This window comes from Hippichthys cyanospilos, chromosome 21 (genome assembly GCF_059441005.1).
Source record: "Hippichthys cyanospilos isolate Australia breed blue-spotted pipefish chromosome 21, RoL_Hcya_1.0, whole genome shotgun sequence".
In the NCBI taxonomy this organism is placed as follows: domain Eukaryota; kingdom Metazoa; phylum Chordata; class Actinopteri; order Syngnathiformes; family Syngnathidae; genus Hippichthys; species Hippichthys cyanospilos.
In genome coordinates, this window is record NC_142389.1 from 13,775,001 (window position 1) to 13,795,086 (window position 20,086).

General features: G+C 36.8%; 1 protein-coding gene across 4 annotated transcripts in view; it reads right to left on the minus strand.

The window, feature by feature from the left end:
- Positions 1–19,841, minus strand: part of dlgap3 (discs, large (Drosophila) homolog-associated protein 3) — a 162,118-nt gene extending 142,277 nt beyond the window's left edge. For 3 of the 4 annotated variants that reach the window (XM_088404313.1, XM_088404312.1, XM_088404310.1), the window contains exon 1: positions 19,720–19,841. The gene's annotated coding sequence lies outside the window, so the exon portion shown is untranslated. The remainder of the gene's footprint in view (positions 1–19,719) is intronic. The other variant, XM_088404311.1, reaches the window with a different exon arrangement.
- Between the last annotated feature and the right edge of the window lie 245 nt (positions 19,842–20,086).

The following is a 20,086-nucleotide window of genomic DNA, read 5'->3' on the forward strand; positions in this document are numbered from 1 at the left end:
ACTCAAGAGGCAGCTTTCACCAACCGGCTTTCATCGTAGCTCCCAGCACCAGGAAGTGAAAAGAAGGCTGGCACTGAAGGTAGCTGCTCGAAGAGCAGCTGCTTGGACAAGAAGAATGTGGCACATCAGCGTTGGCTTATTTCCTAAGCGCACTGCTGAGAATTAATGAAATCAATACTTAGCTTATTAAGGTATCTGTACTGCATTTATTGTGTGAAGGCTAAAGTTATTCTGCACATTCAACTTTATCATATTTCAATCGTCACTCCATTTGACAAACTGCTTCCACATTTTCACGTCAGTTCTCACCATTCCACCTTCAGCATGTTCAAAATATTCACGAGAGATGTGCTTGTATTTTTCTATTACCAAATATTCATGGTTTCGTCAAAAATCAAAATTTTTCACCCGAAAATGTTGCGTTCATCCCCATTTCCTGTCCAAGTCGTTTACGATTCATTCCCAATAACACATTCAAAATATCACATTCAGATAGTTTCTCTTTGAAAGTTAAATCATTCTGCTCATTCAATTCACCTTGGGAAGAGTTTTCCACTTCATTCCTCAAAAAATCCCATATTACGACTTAGTACCATCATGGATGTCAAACTCATTTTTGTCATGGGCCATTTTGTAGCTACAACTTCTCTCATTGGGGAAACTAAGTCAATTTTAAATAGTCTCATAGTGTTACTGTACACAACATATTGAAAGCTTAGTAGTTGTGAAATCAGAAATAAAGGATGAGTTGATTTATTGTTGAAGTTACTGTAAGAAAACTAACCCCCAAATATTGGGGTTCTCAACATTATTAATATAAACAACTAGTTAAAATATTGCAAAAACTGCATTTTCAAGGGTCTTGGAAATTGTTCATGTTTCGCGGGCCAAATAAAATGACGTGGCAGGCCAGATTAGGCACCCGGACCTTGTGTTTGAGACCTGAAATTTAGTAGTTTTGAAATCAGGAATACAAGATAAGAGTTTATTGATTCTTTGTCAAGGTTACTATAAGAAAAGGAACCAAAAATATTGCAAAATCTCAACTTTATTATTTATTATAAATGGCAAGTTAAAATGTTGCAACTGAGTTTTTCAATGGTCAAGGAAATTCTTCATGTTTTGCTTTCACGGGCTGCATAATATGACATGGCGGGCCGGATTTGGCCCCTGGGCAATGAGTTTGACACCAGTTTGTATACATTATTTACTTTTCACTCAACTTTACTTGACTGATTCATTATTGTTTTACTTATAAATGTTCAGATCATTCAAGCCATTTTATTTTTGAATCCAAATTCACAAACTTTGCTCAAGACAACAAAAATATTTGCTCCAGTTGACCACCGCAATAAACGTTTTATTTAAGTACATTTAAACTTGTATTTTTTTTTTTTTTACTTATTTACCTATACCTTTATACTTAAGTATAAGTATACTTACTAAAGTCTGTACTAAACTACAGTGGATAAGAATTCCACAACTACTTTTAAGTAGCCTATCCTACTGCACCAATTTATGTTTGAAAACAAATAATAAATAAATTTAATCCAACATCTTCCACACTTCTTTTCACTTAGTTTTAGTCCTCTGAGAAGCCACACAAGTATATCCAACCAGTCTTCATCAAACCTTTTATGTTCGAAGTGTTAGTTGATGGGTTTGTTTGTTTGTTTATTTGTGTGAAACATCTTGTCTGGTTTTGATTACATCTAATCTCTTGTTAGGATAGCTTTGTAGAATTCCAAGGATGCTCTCATTAAATTTGAAAATGGCAGTAAATTGGACAGCTGTAAACACCGTGAGCAAAATTTCCCCATATTAAGATAAATACAACACAGTGCGGATTGAGTGCCATCAAATTGCTGTGACTTCATTTAGTGGGATAACTGCTCTAGTCATGAGTGGCAAAGAAGTTTATAGATTGACTAAACGGATTGCGATTAAAAAACTATTCCCTCCTCTTTGGCAGTGGTCGTAAGAAAACAAGAAAGGCCACGTTTTGGGTGTTGCATTCAGTCATCCAAATGGCTGCGGATTAAGTGGTTGTTATCTGTGCCACCTGCTGTTCAAACTGTAAACAAGCCCAACTGTGTGTGTGTATATGTGTGTGTGTGTGTGTGTGTGTGTGTGTGCGTGTGCGTGTGTGCGTGTGTGTGTGTGTGTGTGTGTGTGTGTGTGCCGATGGCATTGATCTGTAACAATGTTCAGCTGGAGGCTGATACAACGCCAACACGGGAGAAGCCAGCACCACATTAAGCCAGTTTATTACATACAGATGACACTCGATGGACACTTCTTTAGGGACACTTGCACATGCTGTGTCCCAGTGTACAATTAGTTCTTCAAGTCATCCATTTCACATGCTATACTATGGTGCAGTTCAAATGTGCAGAAGCATGTATTTGGAGCCATGTAAACTTGAAGTCTTTCTTGTAAACACATTCTTTGAGATGAGGAATTTAAGTGAAGGTTAGCAATGTGTGGTGCAGCAAAAGGGCATTTTAGGTCAAGTAGTTAAAAGCTTTGTGCATGACTACAGTGAATTTAAAGAGCAAAATGCTTCAGAATTCAACTGCAATCTAGTTTTCTTTATTGTTTTTTTCTGTAGCGGCTGCTTCTACGTATAGGATGCGCTCACACTTCTCTGGAGTGGCATCATCCATAATCCATATTGCTTGTCACTTGACAATGATCCTATGGCAAAATAAGAGCGATCGCGTCTCACCGCAGGCCCGCATGTGCCAATGTCCATGAAAGTAGATTGATTGGAGAACTGGACACAGAAATCGGAGCACACTTTCACATGTAACACACAGTACACAGAAAAGTTGATGTTTTTGTTGTCGCGAAACCATATTTCAATTATAACGTCAATAAAAGTTGTAAATCCTGTCATGTCAACCAACAGCAAGAAACTCAATGAAGGTTGTTGTATTGGTTCAGTTAAAAATGTTTACATCTCCAACCACAATCATGGTATTATTATTGTTTCCATTGTGATACACTTGTATGGTGTTCCCAATGTGCAACAAACATTTTTTTTCGACTGCCAAACTCATTCAAACATACTTACAAATAGTACTTGTCAAGGCTCTAGTAAAGCACACCTTTATCCAGTTCATCAGGCATGAGTCAATGTCAGTCACAATGGGCCCAGTCCAAGTCAAGTCAGAGTCACGAACGTCTGAGTCCAAGTCAAGTCAGTCACAAAGGTACAAGTCTAATCCAAGTCACAAAGGCTGGAGTCCTAGTCAAGTCTGAGCCACGAATGTTCGAGTCAAAGTCAAAGCCACAACGTCTAACTGAAATATATTTAGCCTTTTCAAAATGTTTCATAACACCACAGAATCATGCATGTGCAAGTCAATACCCTGTGGCAATATAGGGGAAAAATGCTAGATCTTTAGCATTTAGCCAGTAAGTATCTTCAAATATTTCAAAAACGTTAGTATGTGTTTGTGGGTCAAACGTGTTTAATCGACATTTGCATCTCCACCTTTCATGGATGCCTGTTAAAACTAGCTTGTGAGGTCCTTTTTTTTCCCAAAATGATTGTTATGTACTGTAATTTGTCCCTTCTACTTACAGTCTGTACAATACAGAATGTGTGTACACCACATTTGACCCATACAATAGAGTGTCAGCCTTCGTTTCAGTGACATGACACAATATTCCTTAAATCTAAACTAAGATTTCCAAAATGTCTTTGCAAAGCAATGAGCCATAGTTAGTTAAATGACACTGACATTTAACAAGACTAAAATATAACCCCGAAATGACCTCTTGGTATTTCTGCATCAGGCACTTATTAAGGCCACTTTCATTAATTAGAGCTGAGTCCATTGTGAGTGGACAGTTAGTCATCGTATTTACCACATTTTACAAATACTGAGGGCAGTGATGTCCACCCTCCGGGCCATCTTCGGGCCACAAATCCCCTCACCTCAATCAAGAGTTTATTTTCTTACCACCTTAGCCACATTTAAATGAGACGCTGTTGAATTCTTGATAATTGATTACTTTTTATCTTCTGTGGTCTTTTGTGGTTGTGAGCCACATGAAATATGGTGAAGGCTCCCATTACTGCAGTTTGGCGGCATTGGTATTCCATCACTTTACAAGCAAAGGGAGAGGTTGCTGTGTGTGTGTTGCAATTTCTATAATGCCAAACTTCAAAAGAAGTGTCTCGGCTCTAATCTTTTCCCTGCACTGCGGACTCGAGCAAAGACTAAGGCGCGAGGAAATTCAGGCCACTCCCACCTCTTTAACACTTGGCTGCACACACTTGCACAAGGCCTTATTCGCTCTTTCAAGACACTCGCTTGTTTACCCGTCTAAACACACGCCCCTGATCACGCACTCTGCCTGACCTTAGAGTGACTTACCATAATAGACCCCCGTTTTTTTTTTTTTCCTGCACCCAACATTACACATGCACAAGCGGTCACACTGCACCATACGAAGCCTTGGTGCAGTGAGGTGAATGTATCAAGCATATTAAGTCACGACGCTAGAGAGGGAGGCTTGGCACTTTGTGATTTTCACCACTACTGTGTCAAAAATTGAAAAGTCAATTCCAATTGAACTCCGATAATTAGAACTGACCTGGATAGCTACGCTGAATATGGAATGAATACAAAAAAAAAAGACACAAGTAGAAGGTCAAGGTGGAAACAAAGCACCATGGCTTATGCATCATGTGTCAGGTGCACATACTTGCGGCAGGTAGTAGGGAACACTAAATTTCTTTCCAGTGGCTTAGTCGGTCTTTGCAGAGGATAAAGAATAGCTACTTATCTTAGTAATAACAATTTGCATCTGTATAACATTTAACAAAGTTAAGGCATAGAGTGTTTTTCAAAGGAGTCACGATAACACAATGTAGAAATGTTTCTTTATGTTCCAATTAATTTGCTCTTGATTTGAAAATGTACGGTTGCTGTCACATGATTAACTCATTCAACGCCAGTGATGGTGATAGACGTCTATTGCAATCAATCACAGGGAATTAATCGAGTCAAAGTGCATAGTTGATTTGACAAAATGTTACTAAAAGGTTAATTACAATTTCCCAACCGAATGATGTGACCTGCCACGCTTACTTGCTTGGTTGCATTTAATTTTAATATTTTGTTTGGAATCCATTTAGACAACGAATCTCATGCAGGTTCTTTGATTTCTGTTTCATGTTCCACAACTTGTGGGTCATGAAATGGTGTGATTAAATGTAAAGAGAGAAAAATAGTGACTCAAATTAGGTCTGCCCTTTATGCACCACTATACATCACTCTTCTTCTCACTTAAATCATTTCCCCTTCCATGTCCTTCATGTCACCTCACCCTCACCCCACCTTTCCTCCCATATACTCACTTTATTTCCCCACCTTCATACTAACTGCTCTCCAGTGACCTCGTTCTCATCTCTCAAGCTCTCCATCATAGCTGACCCTTGAACTCCCTAGCGCCAACATCACCGGCTCACGCAGCCATTTTTCTATCGGCTCCATCTCGACCCTCAACCTTGTCCATTTCCCCATAAGGTGGCTACAGAGCTATGGATAAGCAGCAGAGACCCAGGGTTTGCAGGGGAGAGAATGAAAAAATAAATAAATAAAAGAATGAGAGGTGAAGCAGGGGCGAGTTGTGAGAAGCTACAAAATGTCACGAGTGAGTGACAGCAAAAATCAATAAACTGAGTGGGAGAAGGGTGGGGGTAGCTTGATTTTTTTTTTTTTTTTTTTTGCAGCCTTGACACACACACACACACACACATCAAATATCCACACTTGGCCACAAGTGCTGTTAAAGAAAGAGTGAGTTGAGCCAGAAAGCCAGTTTGGACTAACATACGCATGCACACCCAACACAAAACAATTCCGTATATCCCTTAATTCCTTGCAGTTGCAAGGAATATATATATATATATATATATATATATATATATATATATATATATATATATATATATATATATATATATATATATATATATATATATATATATTTTCCTCATTTTGAAAATACTTTTAAAGGCAAAATAATTCAAGGTATTTATGACTATTTTTTTTCTATTTACCACATTTATATATATATATATATATATATATATATATATATCATCTTCGGGCCAATATATCATATATATCAAATTTAATTCACAATATGCATTCATAAGGTATATAATTAGATACATGCATATATAGCTTGCATAATTATATCAATGCAAATGTACCATATACTGTATACAATATGGGTGAAAATGTATATCTACCATATATATTTACATCCATTGATTGTTTCGCAGCTCTTAAGAGCTTATCCTGTAGGTGTGAGAAGTGATAGTGGCCCCCCAATCTAATCACAATTGGTTGGGACCAACACTGTCCAGTGTTTAAGAAAGGTCAAAGTCCGTATACATCCAAATCTGTTCAGCTGAGTAGCTACCATTTTATAAGCCACATTTGAAAAGAATTGGATTTAAATTGTAAGAAAACTACTTAGTTTGAACCCTTAGTGAAGCTCTGTATCCAGTGCAGTGACTATCAAGTGTTTTCACATTTTTGTTTGCGCATGTGAATTAATGAAAAACAAACCGACAGGGCGATTACATGACATTGTTCCTTCATATTTATGTAGTAATCATAACCTCCTCAACACTACTTCAGTAATCACAGCCCAACTAAGCAAACACGCAACATGGTAATCATTTTCCATTGTGTATGTAGCTTCACACACTTGATGAAAAATATTTGAATGCGCATCAGTGAAACAACAACGCCTGCAGAGATTTTGCTCCATCAAAGCGTGATAAATGGCAATTTATGTTTTTTCCTTAGAATAGCTAAGAAAATGTTTCTCATTAAATAGATAATGCCATACGATAACTACAGTCTTTAGTGTTATATTGTTGTAATATTGTTTTTTTTCCAATACGATGAGGCAAAGAAAAATATATATTTAATGTTATAATAATTTCTCGCTCCCTCATTGGGTGTGGCAGTCACATTCCAGACAAAGGCCATGGTCCCTGCAGTATCATGTTAGACCAGTGGACGTCTGCTCCGCCCGAGTGTCTGCCCAGCGGGCCAAAACAGTGTGACAGCTGTGGAACCACCCTCACCCTACTCCCTTCACTTCTGAATACATCAGATGCTGCCTCTGGCCCACTTCCAGATGCACCACATTAAAACTAAACTGGCCAACTGGAAATTAGCATCTACAGTTTATGCAGTTCTTAGGACAGTACACTTATATCCAAATATATGGAGATATTTTGTATGTTTCTCCATCAAATGCCACCCAATGACTGCCTTTCCACCTTTTCCCCTTGGCTTGACAGACAGGCAAAGATGAACACACACAAGCCAGTGCCACACACCCATATTCTCGAAGACATTCTCTGCAGTGACAGAGAAAATGGCGGGATTTTTTTTTTTCCACAAGACCGTACTAACCCTCAAACTGCTCTATTATTCCCTTTTTTTTCTCACAGACAGACATACTATGATGACAGATTGGCTAAACTACATTATTAGTGGGAATTACACAGCTGGTTATTAGTGTTGGCATCAAGTCAATCATTTCCACTGATTATATTCCATCAGAACATGACATGAGATGAAATGACACCACTCCATATCTTCCATCACCAGAAGAAAGAGAATTTATGGGATCTAATATGCTTAATAAATTACTTTTCTTCTCTCATTTTAAGGATGTGTGACATGAATGAGCTCATTTGACTTCTGAATTGTCAAAAGGTGGAATAGGGCTTTATGTGCTACGACCTAAAAAGTACAGTCTGAGTAAAAACCTTTGAAAAAAACCCAGAAGTTACAGTATCAAAGTCCATTGGTTACTTGTAAGAGTCTTGCAGTGGAAACACATCCCAGAATGCTCTAGTCAACAAGTAATTTCTTTATGTAAAACATATTTTAAAAGCCAAATAACACAAACAATCTCACTTAATTCTAAACATTACTTTTAACTTTTGGTTGGCGAGATTGTGTATAGTATAAGTTTTGGTTTATGAAACCTGGACTAAGAAAGGAAGCAACTACAAAAAATAAAAATAAAAAAATAAAAAAGAAAAAGAAAAAAGTCTCCGGCAAAGTCAGCTGGTGGTATAGCTGTGAATAGCAAGTAGTAAATTAAACCAACCCAGTTTATTCACTGCTTGGTGGTCCTGTAATGTGACAATTGTCACATAGACTGCAGGCTGATTGCAGGTAGTACTGTAAAGATGCACCAATATCGCAGATAAACATGCAAGTCAGTTGAACTATATTTCAGTAAGAAAACTGGAGTGTGGCGGGCCGACCGAAATATGAGGAACGTCTATCCCGACGATCACAATGCCCGATGAAAATTGCATTACCAACATTTTTAATTCACCATTTTTTTTAAGCATTCTCATCATTCATCAGTCCGTCAGTGCTGACAAAGTGCCAACCTCTGCATTGAAAAGTTAGCTAGCTACTGTAATACTGCAGTCAGACTGAACACAAATTAATTGTTTATAGCGACAATATAGCTAGCATAAAAGTGCTAAATCCGAAAATTAAACATATGGTTGAAAGAAATACCTAACACATTGTGCTTCACTAATATGGCCATCTTGGTGTGCCTTTTGTATGTAAGGCTGTTTTTAGTTGGATCATTAATAACACAAGTTGGGACTGAATGGGACCAACCCAATGTTTGGGGTGATTTGACGCAATATTGTTCAGTTTTGTGTTGTGTATTTTATTACACAAAACCCTACAAAAAGGTACCTAAAACCTTTGAGCCAAGCAAAACTTCAAAACAAAAAACACACAAGTACCATCCCTCCATCTCTTCGGCTATCAATATTGCAAGCTTTCCGAGTTACTGCATCAGTGACGCCTAACAACAATGGCTTCAGGACCTTCCTGCATTATTCAGAGGGCCCAACAAGTGCTCAGGATCTGCCATTATCTATTTAAATGAAAGCGCAAGCATGTCTCGCTGAAAGTATGTCCTCGCTTTGCCACCTGCTTCGTTGACGAGAGCTCCACGATAGCTTCCCGGCGCCGTGTGGATGCTGAAGCATGGGGACATGGCTCATGGTAAAAGTTTGAGAAATCTTGTGCAATCACACGAGTAGAGATGGATGGAGGTGTTCTGGTGACACTGAGGGATAAGAAAGACGAGGTGGAGAGAAGCAAATAAAGTGGGGAGGTGGGAGGATAAAAGACAGCAAGTGAATAGGGGGGCATGCTGGGAGACAATGACTGGCTGCCATACTTGTGATGAAGCCTAGCATTTGGAATCATCCCACAACCACCACCCGTCAAACGACAGCTTTTCATGGTGACTCAGACAGCCATTGCTCAACCCGCTCCATTAGATCGTCAACTCAGTCCCCCCGAAATAATGGCTGGGCTCAGCTTCCGGTTCGCCCCTGCCCACCAGCACCTGGACATAGTACCGACTGGTGCCGGCACCAGGGTAAAAGTCCGATCTATTCAGTAAAAGTATCCAACTAATTCAATCGAGTGTCTTTCAGTGCCTTTTACTTAACCACAAATGGCCTGAGAGCCTTTTATATCCAATGAATCACCATCATTTATAAATGAATAACCCTATTGAGTTTGTGAGTTACCGTTACCAATCTTCTCAATATGTATGACATTGTATCTTTGGGTTGTATTGACCGTAAAATGTTCTGTTTTTCTGGTGAGATGACTATGCTTCATCCATTTCGGCACTTTGTGAGTTTTATTATGAGTGAGTATTATTAAGGTGAGTTTATACGTGTTTGCAGTCCAGCATTCAGTGTACAGCATTACTAAATTACCGATAATTGCTTACTTTTTGTCTTTTAGTACTGACTTAATCAATGAGGTGCTAAAAGCTCAAATGTAGTCACTTAGGTACTTTTGTATGTACCTGAAGTAATCTATTTAGTACTTAATTACAGGATTAATGACCTAATGCAATTGATTACTTTATTGTATAAAGTATTTCATTACTTTAGTATTCCATACCTAAAGTAATTGAAAATGAGCAATGACTTTAGTCATTTAAGTAGTGGAAGTAATCAATTCTTTTATACTTAACATCATAACTCAATTCAGCATTCATTGTACAGGATTATTACAGGATATAAAGTAATGGATTACTTTTTGTCTTTTAGTAGTATGGTAATAAATTAGGTGCTAAAAGTGTTCACGATTATGTTAGTACTTTAGTAGGTACTTTAGTACCTGAAGTAATCAATTAGTAGTACTAGTACTGAATTAATTATTAATAAATTACCTAATGTAATTGACTTCTTTACTGTATAAGGTTGTTGATGACTTTAGTCCTTCTAGTTGTTGTAGTAATCAATTAAACAACAATGCTTTAACAACATATTTAAATTCAGCATTCATTGTACAGTATTAGTAAAATAATTACTTTTTATGTTTTAGTCGTAAAATAATAACTTATAAATATAATTAATTAAATACTAAATTAGGTGCTATGCTAAACGTATGAACGGAATCACTTAGGTACTTTAGTACCTGAAGTAATCAATTTAGTACTTAATTACATAAATGATCTAAAGTAATTGCTTACTTTAATGTATAAAGTAATGACTGATTACTTTCATACTTAAATACTGAGTTATTGAAAGTGAGCAATTAATTTAGTCCATTTAGTACTTTGATTAATAGTCAATAATTAATTGATTAAAGAGCAAATTAATTGGAATTTTGAAGCAATTCAACGCTAAATTGCTATAGTAACTCCTTTTGGAAAACATGTCGTTATTTTGTTGTTTGAAACTAATGTATTGACAAATGTAATGTATGCTTCCAAATGCCAGGAATGATAGGAGAGGTACAATGTTATTTTTAAATTAAGAGCAAATTAATCACATCATGAAGCAATTTAATGCTAAATTGTGTTATAGTGACTCCTTTGCAAAAGGAGCATTTTGTTAATAATACAATTTTCCAGAAATAATAGTGTGTGATATAGGGGTGCACAATGAATCGAATTTTAATCACGAACACAATAATGGCTGCCACGATTAATTAAGATGATAATTTGTAATATTAACATTTGAAAAGCCGCCTACCAGTACATGTCAAATCAAGAAATTTTAGTCATCCTACCACCAGGGGGCAAACACAAGGTTAAGACATCATTAAGCTTAAGAAATAGCAAATGAGCAAATCCTGCAAGAACGCCCGCATCTTGGTTTATGCTTTATGCGCCCTGCATTCAACGCGGCTCCACGCTTCAAAATGTCTTTTCGGCAACCACGCCACTTTGCGCGGTGTCCGCAATGGCCAGATTTTCAGCAATGCATACCTTCTGGGATTTCTTTACCGCGTGGAAGCGCCAGGTAGAAAACATGTCGGACGAACTATTGCTTGTTTGTGTTCGCCAAGTACACAGAGGTGAGGAGTCTGATTTAAACAAATAAAAAATAAAAAGCTTGGATGAATTCCAATCATTTGAATCTACTAGCCAGCGAGATTCCATGCATCTTCTTTCACGCATCAAGAGTGGGACACGATGATAATGCAGAAGTTGGTTTCACAGGCGCGTTCCGGAGATTATCAGGTTTCAATTCCACCCTTAAAGCTTTTAGATGACAAGGTTTACCAGATGTTTGCATGCCAAAAGCCTCTGCTTTTCTCAGTCCTTAGTATACCGTACTAGCTGTCAATTGAGACCCATTTTGTAAAAACCGAATAAATTGGATTTTAAATGACCAAAAGTGACATTTTGACTGCTATGTCCATACTCACTTGGAGTAATTCTGGTACTTTTGTCCTGTTTTTTTTTTTTTCTTGCAAAAAAAGTTTTTGTTGTAGTTGTTCTTTCAGGTCTGTTGTAGTATGTGCTTGGTTCTAAGTGGGCCCTTTTTTTTCAATGGCTTGCACTCAGCAAGTTTTGGCCATGGTTTTTATTTACTTCATTTATTTTAGTTTATTATTTTTAAGTATCAAGACTTGTTCATACAGTATATACTGTTTGTTTAAAAAAAGTGCAATAAATAGACATGTTTGACCAAACATGATGAATAATCGTAATTAATGATTGTGATTGCAATATTGACCAAAATAATTGTGATTATTCTTTTGGCCACAACCGTACAGCCCGAGGGTGACATAATCTATCTTCTGAAGTTGCTGAAAAAAAAAATACTCCTCGGGATACCACTAGAAATGTTGTTCCAAAGTTTATTGAGTCTGACAGCCATTTGCTTTTAAATCTCTTACATCTCAAGATTAACTATCAAGTCAGAAAATAGCAATCAACACCAGTACCATGTCCAGTACAGTGTACACAAATTAATACACTGCGTTTAAGGACCCTGTAATCGTATTATTAGTGACTCTCATTCTCAAATAATCTTCATTTTACTGCTATATTATAACCGAAGTACTGTACTGTAAGGCGCACCTAAAAGCCTGATTTATGATTATATATATATATATATATATATATATATATATATATATATATATATATATATATATATATATATATATATATATATATAAAACATTTTTGGGGTACATAATAATATAAAATAACTTAATCGCAATGTAAATTCAGATATTGTATTACCTCTGCATTGCAGTTATGAATGTATTTTTTACAATTAAAAGCTTCATATCATCATGTTTGATGTTGATCCAATTTTGAAGCAATGTATGTGGGGATATGGCCCAAAAACTGCAAGTTTTTGTAAAAGAAAGCACAATTTTACATAATACATTGCAAGTTTGTTGGTTGCAGTTCACTGTATTTTCAGGTCTATTTCAAGGCACACCTGTATATAAGCCGCAGCAGCAAAAATTGAGCAAAAAAAATATATATATTGTCACGGCTAAGCCGCACCGGACTATATGCCGCAGGTCATTATATCAAGATTTTACACCAAAAGATGGTATATGAAGTTTTTCTGTTTGTTTGTTTTTTTTAATGATTTTAATAATAATTTTTTTAAACATGTTAAATGTCGTACATGCAACATCTTCATAAAAACTGGATGGATATTTAACGCAATAAAACAAAACATTATAAACAACACATTGCACACTATTCATATATACAATCATTCATATATACAATATACAATCATATTTATACGTATATCAAATTTAGCTGTCACAAATGTTTGTACAAGATCCTAATGAATTTATACATTTATTTATTTATTTATTTTATTTTTTATAATTTTAGTACTATATTTTTAAAACTCTCTTTAGTTGTTCCATAAATTGACATCAACCAGTGGATTGCCCCCTGGTGGCGAGTAAAAAAAAGGGCAGATAAGCTGCACAGGACTCTCAGCCGCAGGGCTCAAATCGTGAGAAAAAAGTTACGGATTGTAGTCTGAAAAATAAGGTAATTAAAAAATATGTAAGGTAAATATTTAATTGAATCATAAATACATTTTTAAACTCTTGATTCATCTTGGCATTGATCCAATCAGTTTTTTCATGTAATCAAGAAGTTTTTTGTTTTTTATTAATTTAGAACAGCTGTTTGTTCATTTTGGGAGTGAATGGAGTTGTGAGAATGCTGGTTTATATTCGATTAATAAAGTTTGACTGTTTTATCTGGTTGTTTTGATGACATTCCCTTTAGTGTATAACGCAACCGTAGCCACTACACTAGCTTCATTTTATGCTTTACAATGTGGTGTGCCTAATATATGAAAAACGTTTTTTAAAGTAGGCCATTTATTGAAGATGTGCGTTATAATGTGCAAAATACTGTATGCCACATTTTATATTTGAAATTTTATATATATATATATATATATATATATATATATATATATATATATATATATATATATATATATATATATATATATATATATATTTATTTATATATATAATTCGTATTGTTTTTAATAAAGACATATAGGCCTTTTTTCTGCCATGATAGTGCAATACCAATACTGTCAGTCTTATTCATATTTCTGTCAAAAAATAAATGTTTGCATAAGTGCATACTGCTTAATCTAATGGAAATAACTATAATGGGAAAAAAAGTGTAGAGAGTGCTTAGGCTCATTTAGTAGCCATGAAAATTACTTGGATTTACAAAGCAGTTGTGTACACGCATCTCCTGGGATGCTCCAACATGTAGCATGAGAAAACATGTTGACACTCTTCGCAAACACACAAGTGCAGCATATTTTTCAGACCGTATGGATTTTCGAGCTGCCGCGTTGCTCCCCAGTGGAATAAATGCAATGTTTTCCCCCAGCAGTATCTCACACAGCACACAGTACATTTGCAGTTGGACTGGATTCTAGCCGCCCGGCAAACAGGAAATGATGAGGGTCGGCTGATAAGAAAAACGCCAAATAAACAGTGATGAGTTCAAAGGCGCATGCAGAAAAGGCCGCTTGGTCCGATGGCCAATTGACTTAGAGGCTCAGGGCTTGCTAGGATGGGAAAGGAGAACAATTTCATGCCCAAGTGCATCAGCGAGGACTATACAGGCAAACTTTTTCTTTTTTTTTTTCCAACCCAGATAGGTTACAGCAATTACCCTCGCCTCTTTAACCTAACTGCTCGCCTGGAAGCTCTGTTTCAGGTCACCTTCACAAAAGCGTTTACATGCACTTTGTATCGGGGGAGGTTTCCCCTCAATTGTAACATTTTGAGTGATGACATTTTGAAGGTGAAACCCTCACTTGTGGAAACTGTTAAGTTTTATATCAGTGAGGAAGATTCAACCAGACGACATGCGGCCATTAAATGACTAACGGCACTTGACGAGCTCAAGTGTGAATGCTGACTGTATGGATCCTAACAAGAAAGGCCATTTAAATCATGATTCATTTGTGAATTCTCAATAAAAGCCCGACTTAATCATGTCATCATATGAAACCAGGCTTAATCATAATGCATAAAGCAATTTCGTGGTTATCAAAAACAAAAGTGGGAAAAGGTGGTGTCTTGTGTGGACTCCTTGAAAATAATTTCTCTTCAATCATTTTCATATTCAACTTGGGAAGGTTCTCTCACACAAAAGCTGGTCCACATTTATCTTCTTGCTATTACAGCATATGAGAAAATACCTGAACCTTTACAAAGTATACTGTCAAGAGTGCATGTGTTATTTAAGCAGTACAGTATATATATATATATATATATATATATATATATATATATATATATATATATATATATATATATATATTATATATTATATATTATGATATCATACGAAATCTGAGGAATTTCTGTAATTTTTATATCATAAAAAAAGAAAAATCAATGGGGAAAAACACTAGGGAGCTGAAATTAAAACATGTAAAATTTCAAAATGCAACAATGTTGACATTTCTATGTAATGGTAGCTGCACGGGCGAGATTTTGAGAACAAAAGTAATCATTGTCCATATGTTGAACGCGTTAAGTGAATTTAAAAACTCACAGGATGAATATAGTGCGTCTTTTAAGTCCTTTTATTGTATCCCATAAGGGGAAAGTCAATTTCCACTCAGCTATTTGTGTTTTCAATGCAAGTAGGCCTTGCTAAAGGGCACCTCGGCAAAAGCCAGGATGCAAACTACCTTCTCTTCTTAGAGATGAGGCAATTTCTTTTTTACCTCCAGCCCTTCCATTTTCAGAGCTCTCGCCACCTTTCCAGATGAGCCAAGCTGCCACCCCAATAGTGTTGATGCACCTGGCAAAGAACCCCACCCCACACACACACACACACACACACACACACACACACACACACACACGCACACACGCACGCACGCACACACACACACACACACACACACACACACACACACACACACACACACACACTTCATCTTGCCTCCCTCACTGCCTCACGTTACCAACAAGAGCAAATCAGTTTCAAGGTTGAAAAGTCAGTCTCTCATGTTCATTGCCATTTTCTGGTGGATAAAGATAAAACTCTTTGATGAAACACAACATGTTGGAATGCGTCCAGGATGTCAACAAATGCAATTGGCATGGATCGAGTTTGCGCTTTTTATTCATGAGAAGTTTGAACGTGTTGTTGTTTTCCAGCGTGTGTCATTGGCTGTTAATTAGGCAATTACATGCTATTGTTTTATCATAATGTGTTATTGAGATCATGTTGGCTCAGCTATGTTGGGATGTAATATGAGCAAGCAATAATGTCCATTTCTGTAAACTCATTAAACTATTTAATACCGGCTTTTAATGTGAGGACTATACCAGGGATGCAGCTCACAGGTAGTTTTGTTATTCAGATATCCTGCAAAAAAGTGGAATAGAATATCTAGTGGTAATCCCGCCCCAAGAGACACATTTTACATCAGAAACAGTACATTTGATTCTGCATGGTCTGTTTAAATGTGATCAGTAGGAATGGGCTATGAGCATCAAAGTGTGTAGAGTCATTTACATCTACAGTATTTGCTATATGAAGTGCTGCTAGCTAAAGTGATCAGTCAATTGGAACCTCAACTGTGCCTGGCTGTCAGCATCAAAGTGTGTAGTGTAGAGTCATTTACATCCATCACAGCAGCCTGTACGAAGCACTCTGGTGCTGATAGCTAGCAGCTAATTTCTGCTAGATGCAGCTATAATGGAGCAACAAGGACCAAATGTCAAACAACTTTGCACAAAGATTTTAGACAAATTTCTCCCTATTACTTTTGGTCTGAAGAGACAAATTTGCCAGCTGAAAAGCATATTCAGGCCAGAGAGGTTTGCTAAAAAGTGATCAAAAGAAACAATAAAAAACCCAGCATTTTTATGCATTGACGAATTTCATTTAAAATCAATGAGGCAGTTTTAAGGGAGTATTTTGTCACCCAGTATTTTGATACGTCTGATATCTGCTGACAACATTTGAAAAAACACAACAGATTTCTTAATGCGACTATCTGAGATTATTATTACCTGTAGTTTTCTTTTCAATTTAAGAGCAAATTAACTGGAACTTGCAACTTATTCATAAACTGTGGTATAGTGACTTATTCGCAAAATGTTGTGTGCCTTTATTTTGAAGTGAGTATTTAGCGGATGTACTGTAAGTTGTCATTTGTGATGCAATTTTCCAGCTGACAAGGAGGGCATGAAACTATGTTTTAAGTCTTTCTTTTCCCATCCAAAAAGGCATTGCACTCATTGACTGGCTGAAAACATTTCCCAGGGGTTACATCATTGAAAAAGGCCTGAGAACCTTGACTCAATGGACATAGTTTATGCAACCATCCAGATCGCATCTCACTTTAGAAACACTGAACAATTCCAGCAAGACAATACATAGTAAAATAAAATGACGTCATTTAGCAGTAATCCATTCACCAAATGAAAACTGTGTAATTTGCATGACTCACTCCCAATGAACCTACTCTTTCGTCACACTGCCCTCTCATCTGACAGATTCCAAGCGAGAAAATTACATATGATTGAGGTGGTCTCCAATGGAAACCATCTCCTTGACAAAATGCATGCAAGCGAGAAAAACAAGAGGAAAAAAAGAGCATCAAACAAAATCATACACAAACAGTTGGCAAAATAAATAAATGTGTATTCTAAATACGCAAAGCATTGTTTTTCCATTCAGTTTGTCAACCACTTACAATTACGAGTAATATTCAGGCTTGCGGCTAATAATGTGCACGTTTTTGTGACATGCTCCATTCTGGATAAAACATCAAAGTCCTGAATGACTCCACCCACACTAGCATACCAACGTGTACTAACACGGGTTTTCTAATTACGTGAGTGCAGTGTGACGAGCATTTGTGTTGTCATCTAGCTTAGCAGCAATGGATACAAATTTGGAGGTGAAAATCATCATTTAGGATAGTTTGGCTATTTACTTGCTCAGTCCAATCACTTAAAAATCACATCTGTCTGAAAACATTCATTCATCATCTCTGTTCTATGTTTATCCACTAGGGGGCTTATCGTCATAGTACTGTGGGTTTTTTTGTTGTTTTTTGGGATGCAAAAAAGGACTTAAAACTGACATTGAACATCAATCTTTTCATTAATAAGAGTGTTTATAAAGCCTTTATTTCTGGCTAGTCTGCCAGAAAATTGAGTCACTATTGATAAAACTTGACAAAATAAAGGAACAGACAATTTAGCAACAAGTTGCTTCATGTTTCAATTATTTTGCTCGTAATATGAGAAGAAAAATATATCGTTCCAGAACCCATTAAAATCTCATGCATCCCCCTGATGTGCTCTCACACATTCATATTTGAAACCCACTGCTTTAAACCACAATTCAATTTCAGATGATTGCCTGTGCTTAGAAATCCATTGTGTTTTTCTAAAACATTTCAAAAAGACAGCATTAAAGTGCTCAATGTGAAAACAAAACCTTGTTTATTTTTAGAAATTTTCATTGGCCTACTAGATGACAAAATACTCCCACATTTTTCAATGTACAAAAATGCTTTTTTTAATGTATCATCTTGAGGCACCAGCCTAATTATTTTATTGTCATTTTTCACATAATTTGCTCTTAGTTTGAAAAGATAATTTGAGATGATAGTCTGTGCTGTGAAATATCTTGAGTTTTTCTAAAACCTTTATAGGAGACATGATTACAGTGCTCAACATAAAAAAAAAAAAACTTTTTTGGGGGGGAGAAATTTCCTGTGGCCTACTAGATGTCATTGTGTTAATGTGCACATTTTTGTGTATCCTCTCAAAACTCCAGCTTATTTGTTGTCATGTTAAATATAATTGCTCTTAATTTGAAAAGATACTGTTCCTGCCATGACAAATAACAACAACAACATTATACTGTCTTGAAATGCCTTTCGGTAAAAATAATAAATAATAACAACTTTGTAATTTTTGAAAAGTCATGCAAACATCTGCATGATGTTTGCACGACTTTTCAGAAATTAAATGACAATGCACATCCATTTCAAACTAGCTAAATTAAAGGCATGCAATTTTTTGCATAGTTTTTTTCATGTTCCAATAATTTGCTCTTAATTTGAAAAGAAACGTGATCTGTTCCTTTCACTAAAATGCATAACATTAGATTTGCTGATACAGGCAGAGCTGTTAAAATATCATACTCCCCCCTCCCCCGGAGGGCCTTCCCGTACCCCCATTTGAGAATGACACTTCTGATATTTCCACCAACTCCAACAGCTGCTAAAAAATGAATGGGTTAGCTCACCAAGACAAATCATAAGGCCAGCTGCAGGCGGTGTTCACCATTGCCCAAACGTGCGCTTAAGGTTGCGCTGGGACGCTTCTTAATAAGCGTGCACATTTTTCCACATGCAAACATGAGCAGGTAGATTAATACAGGCACACAGCATCACACACACTGCTATTAGCAGTGCCCCTGGAGGATAAGCGAGTGTTCATGTGATTGATTTGGAACCGTTTCCACAGTGCAATGCAGTGCAGTGCAAATAATTGTAAGAGCTCCGCCTGCTGCCTCCCGTGTTTCCTCTGACTTTAAACACAGCAGCGCGAGCCGCATACAAGCAGCGTGCTTTCACGGTCAGTGAACATTTACGCACGGTTGAAATGTGTGCGTGTACATCTACAACTTCAGTTTTTTTTTTTCTTGCTCTCAAGTTGAGCACAGCTGCAATAAACGCAGTTGATTGGGATGCGCCAAACAGCCGATCTGCAGTCAATCTTATCTTACCATCTATTGTACTGTTTGCAAAATAGTGGAAATGAGCGTGAAAAGCATTTAAGTTTCACATCAGCTTCCTCTTACCTTAAAATTGCTCAGTGGGGGTATCACAAACGTTCGTCTCTTCATGCAGCTCTCCCTCGACCACTGTGCAGGCAAGGATTGAGACACAGCAGTGAAAGGCAGCGGTGCTACATCCTCCCTTCACTCGCCCTCTCTCTTTTGCTCGCTCGCTCTCTATCAAACACACCCCTCCTCCCTTGCTCTCCCCTTCCATATGTGGCTCACATGCAGAACTCCCCAAAGACATGTTGGAGACAACCGATTGGTCCGCAGGAGGGCCTACTGTATACATCAGCTTGAGCATTCTATCTTTTACAAATATAATGACTTGATGATGAATGCATATGTATTCTTGGGCTGAACTTGCAGGGGATATATATTAGATGAT